The 5,403-nt window shown below is 60.0% G+C and overlaps 1 long non-coding RNA gene across 1 annotated transcript; it reads left to right on the top strand.

The window, feature by feature from the left end:
- The first annotated feature begins 1,683 nt into the window (after positions 1 to 1,683).
- Positions 1,684 to 3,962, top strand: LOC120403233. The gene is made up of 3 exons (XR_005597490.1): positions 1,684 to 1,711; positions 2,520 to 2,664; positions 3,609 to 3,962. It is a non-coding gene; the product is annotated as an uncharacterized LOC120403233 (long non-coding RNA).
- The last annotated feature ends 1,441 nt before the right edge of the window (positions 3,963 to 5,403 follow it).

The raw sequence follows: 5,403 nt of genomic DNA on the forward strand, positions 1-5,403 counted from the left end.
TCGCTCCTCTCCCCCAGGGCCTCCTACAGAGGGGTGGGAGCAGAGCTCAGGTACAGGGGCGCTGGGGAGCTGAAGGGAGAATAGTGATGGATTCCCCTCTCCTTCTCCTTCCACCAGACCTCCTCCGCCTTCTCCAAGGCAGGAGAATTCGTTCTGCAGCTGGGTCTCTGGATATCCCACCCAGCCAGTAACATCAGTCGGCATGCCAGGGGTGGGATATACTGGCTTTACTGGCTCCTGCTCCGGAAGAGGGTAAGAAACCCAGCTGGGCAATGGGACCCCATGGAAACGAGCCTCTGGGAGACTAGCTCCAGCTGGCCATTGGGACGCCTCTAGAACTAAGGCCTCTCTGCTTAGACCCGCTGTAGCGGAAGAGGAACCCCAATAGAAACAAGGCCCCTCCTTTGAGACTCCCTCTGCGGGGCAGTGGGACCCTGCAGAAAGAAGCCCCCTCCTCTGAGACCGACCCCAGCTTAGATGGTGACTCTTTCTCTCCCCTCTCTCTGAATTAGGAGATGGTGAGAAAGTGCCAGGAAATTGGCTGCTTTATCTCGAGCCCAGCTCTGTCCCCAGCCCAGGAAATCAGCCCACCCCGTGCAGGGCAGCCAGCTCGTGAGGGGACAGGAACGGAGCTATTGGGACACATGGAGGAAAGAGCCCATCCTGAGGGCAGGGGCAGGAGCAGGCACCACAGGGGACGGACACAAAGCTTGTAGGGTGTCACCAGTCGGGTAGCCAGGGCCAGATCTTGACTTCAGTGGGTGTGGGGTTCTCAGTATTAGACACCCCATGACCGTAAGGGTCACATGATTACTGTGATGGCTGAAACAAATCCCCTTCTGGTACTAACCCGCCTGGCATGGACCCTGCGATTCCATTGGGCTGCGGATGCCAGGAGGAGCCTGGCCAGTGTGCACCCAGAAGAAACAGGCACTGAAAGCGGAAGGCCAAACCTCCCCAATGGGTGTGTCTTTCTCCCCCAGGGCTCAACACCAGCGAGGCCCCAGACTTGTGGTGCCGGGACGGGCTCCATGACCCCGAGCGCCTGGGGTATAGAAACCTGGCCAGGGTGGGAGAGGTAAGGACTCTCCGCCGGTGCATTGCAGCAGCTCAGGTGTGGAGCTGTCTCCCGCTGCAGTGAGTGTGTCATGGACACAGGGCAAGAGCCTGCTCCTTATTTCCAGCAGAGTATGTGAGGCTCCTGGGAATGTCCGTGGGGTGAGGTGTGGGAATGAACCAGATCTAAAAGACTCCGAACCTCTAGCGGGTGAGCTGCAGCAGCTATCGCTGCTGGGAGCAGCAGGGGTCCTGGGCTGTCTGTGTGAGCTGGGTTCCAGAGCGCGCAGACACATTCCCAGCATCTCATGGCGCCTGCGGTGAATCCTGCTCCATAAGAGCTATTGGAGGCCTCAGTGCCTGCAGCCTCCTACTGACAGGGTTCCTGGTCCATGGGGCCCCAAGGTTGGCTGCCCCAGGACTCTTCTCCACCTTGTGAGACACTCGAGGGATTTGGAGCCTGGTTCTGGGCCATTGTAAGGGCTCTGGTTCTTTTGGTTTTAGGCCTTTGGCGAGCTGTTTACAGAGGAGCAGGAAAGGTCTTTCCTCCAGGCGGGCCTGCTGGCCATTCACCACCCCCTCCTCTCGTCAGCCAGGCTGGCCTGGTGCTGGCGTACTCCATCCTGGGGAAGCCGGCCAGCTGCTAGAGGATGAGGTAACCAAGAGGGGTCACCTGGGAGAGACCCCAGGGCCTTTCACCTCCAGGCCAATGAAAATCACTCCCATCCCATCCCCATGCGCTGACCAGGGAGCAAGGAGAGGGTGACCCCAGACAGGTGCCATTGGTCGGTGCCAGCTTCTCCCCTGAGCAGCTCAAAGCAGGGCAGACCCAGCTCCCCAGCAAGGCTATTTCCTAACAGGCATCACATCAGCACGACACGCTGCCATTGCTCATGCTAGGGGCTGCCAACTCCCCTAGTCCCTTCTGTGAGCCTTTCATCCCCCTCGGGGCCTCAGGCCGGTTCCTAGAGCTCTGGTATCGTGTTATCCCAGCCCCCACCTGCTCTGGGAGAACTGGAGGAGTCAGTCAGCAGAGGCTGCATAAGTGCCCCATTCACCAGAGCCACTGGCCATGGCATCACGTTAAGGACATGGGGATCCCTTGGGGAAAGGTGTCCACTTCCTCTCACCCCACGGCACTACTGCCCAAAGCCTCCCAGCCCCCGGCTGGAGGGGGCGAGGGTGGCTGAGGGGACTCTGGGGAGCGGAGCTGGATTCCCGCTAGGTTGGGAGGTAGAACAGTTCTCGCGGGGGGACTGAGAGGAGTGGGGGCAGGAGTTCGTTCCACAATGGTGGGAGGGGATGGAAGTCACTAGAGAAGAGAAGATTTCGTCTCGGGGGTTGGGCGGGGGAATCCGTCCCTCAGACGTGGGGAGGAAATGTTGCTGGCTCCCGGTGCCGTTAATACCCTTCGTTCTCGTGGGTGTCGGAGTCTCTGATTGATCCTTGTTCCCTTGCAACAGGAGGACATCGCAGCCTACATAAAGGTCCAGCTGTTTAACATCAGGGTCTTGGGCCAGGTGCCCGACGCCCTGCAGGGGCTGTGCTCTGTGGGGCAGCACTGAAGACCCCCCCGCTCGCATGACCGGCTCGGACCCCCTGCCGCAGGTACTGCTCTGTCTCACTGTGCCTGGGGGGAAGGGCTGGGGGGAGCGGCCATAGAGCCCCCTGCAGCACTGAGAGAAACCAAGGCCGAGCACCTCTCTCTGGACACCTTGCCCCACCCGATCCCTGGGGCTGGGGCCAGGCCAGATACTGGTTGGGAAGAATCAGGCTGTGGGGCTGGCCCAGAAGTGAGAGCATCCGCAGAGCCAGGGGTTGTGCTCAATAGCCATTGCAGTCTGGGAGGGGTGGCCTGATATGGGGCCCCTCCCCCGTCATCACTGCTCAGACCCTCCCATGGCCCCTGTCACCCCTGACGACCAGCGAATGTCCGACCATCCCCCAGCCGGGGCCCAATCCACCCACCTGGTATCTGAGCCCTTCCCAGCCGGGAATGAAACTCCCCCCAAACACCCTGGGGCAGGGGAGGAGCCTCCCCATCCGGCCGGTGGGAACTGAGACGCAGAGGAAGGGCTGTGGGCCTGGTCACACAATCCTGGGTGTAGATCTGGGAAGTGGACTGGGTCCCGGCCTAGAGCCTTTCCCCCAGGGGCACCTTCGCTTCTGCCCTTTGTTCTCCCCTCCGACCAGGGGGTCTGTGAGTGTGAAATGAACAGGGAGGGGGATGGGGTCCTGGCACACAGCCTGGATGGGAGCTCCCCTTGGCTTGGAGCCCAGGCTCAGAGACATCTTTGTCACCGCGCTGTCCTTCTGTTATTGCTAGGAAGGGAGTCCCCCGATGAGGGGTCTCCAGGCTCCAGTAAGTCATCCTCATTCCCGCCCGCATGTACCCCCTGCCCTGCCCTGCCCTGCCCTGCCCTCCGGTTTCTCGCTGTTGACTCTGGCTGGACTCTTGACTCCGGTCTCAGGCTATGACTTTGGCGTGACCCTTCTTGGCTCCAGATTTGGGTTCTGAACCCCGGCTCAGTATTCTCCTTGCCTTTCTCTAGCCTCGCTCCAGGTCCTCCAGCCACCCGCTCCAGCCCTGCCACCTCCTTCTCCGCCTGATCTTCCCCAACCCCTTCAATTTTGACTACATGGCTTCGATCTCTGCATGGATATGGACTTTGCCTCGTACTTCCGACCACCCAGCTTCGACCTCCAGCCTGGACATGGACGCTGGCTCCCGTTCTGCCTGCAAACACTCAACACCCAGCAGCAGTAGACAGGCCCCACCATTAATCAAAGCCTAACCCCGCCCCATGACCCCTTAGTCCCTCCCACCTGTCTCCGGAAGTCCCGCCCCATGGGGGTATTACTTCGTGGTCAAGGCAGCCACACGACTGGAAGCCAGGTGTGTCATGTGACCCTCTAAGAACTCCTCCCACCACCCTCTACCAATCAGGATGGGTTTCCTCCTGGAAGGACCACCCCAAGAGGAGACTTGACCAATCAGGGCGAGCTCTGGGGTAGGAGGGTGACCTATCCCGACGTGTGTCTTGTGACCCCTCTAAGAACTCCTCTCACTGCCCTCAACCAATTAGGATCGGTTTTGTCCTGACAGGACCACCCCCAGAGGGGATCCTGACCAATCAGGGCGAGTTCTGGGGCAGAGTGACCCGTCCGGGAGTGGGCTGTTTGACCCCACTAAGAACTCCTCCCAGGACCCTCTGCCAATCAGGGTGCAGCACCATCACCTCATAATTCCCAGTGCTGGTCGGACGAGGCCATCTCTCGCCAAGGACACATGGTTTAGAAATCGTGGGAAGGCTGCTGAGAGGAAACCTGGACTCCTTCGCCACCCCCGTGAGAACTTCAGACTCTGTCTTCACCCGAGGTCTTTGACCATCTGTGGAGTAAGCGCTACATCAGCGACAGTGCCGAGGAGGAGGAGGGAGAGCGACCGAGGAGCCCTTTGGGCCAGCCGTTGATGGATACGCCGGAACCGAACCCAAAACCCAACGAGCACCCCAACGAGCATGGTGGCCTCTCTTTGTTCACCCCCTTAGAGGTGGAATGCGACTGCGGCTCGGGGGAGTCACCGGCGCACAAGGTGAACACAGGTAAAGGAATGATTAAGTCGGGGTGAAAGTAACTTCCAGGACTTACCGGTACTGCCAGTGTCCTGAGGGGGCGTGGCCTCAACCCGAAGGCGGGGCCTCTCAAGATTTAAAGATCCTGGAGCATCGGCTGTGGCTGGGAGCCCCAGGGCATTTAAATTCCCCGCAGCTCTGGCAGCCAGGTTCGGCGTGGATTTAATGGGCCCGGCGCTCCCATGGCTGTGGGGAGCCTGAGCCTTACCCAGTTGGAGCCAGGATTTAAAGGGCCCGGAGCTCCTGCCGCTGCAGAAAGCTCTCAGCCCTTTAATTCCCTGCCCCAGCCTGGGTGCTGGAGCTGTGGGGGGGGGCAATTAAAGGGCTCTGGGATCTACGCAGCCATGGGGAGCGCTGAACCCATTAAATCCTGGCTCCAGCCAAGCTGCTGGAGCTGCGGGGGGGGGTGGTGTGGGGGGCGAGATTTAATGGGCTCTGGGTTCCCAGCAACTGCCAGAGCTCTGAGCCCTTTAATTCCCGGCCCCAGCTTGGCAATGCTCTGGCTCCCTGCAGCCGTGGGAGCTCCACGCCCTTTAAATCCACATCTGAACCCAGCTGCCAGAACTGCGGGGGAATTTAAAGGGCTCTGGGCTCCCCGTAGCCGTGGGATCTCTGAAGCAGAGATTAAAATAAGCCATTACAGTCCAATACGGCGTACCAGGAAGAGCCAATATGCCGTGCTGGACCGCTCCGGCTTCCTCAGCAGGGATTT

This window comes from Mauremys reevesii, linkage group 4 (genome assembly GCF_016161935.1).
Source record: "Mauremys reevesii isolate NIE-2019 linkage group 4, ASM1616193v1, whole genome shotgun sequence".
NCBI lineage: Eukaryota > Metazoa > Chordata > Testudines > Geoemydidae > Mauremys > Mauremys reevesii.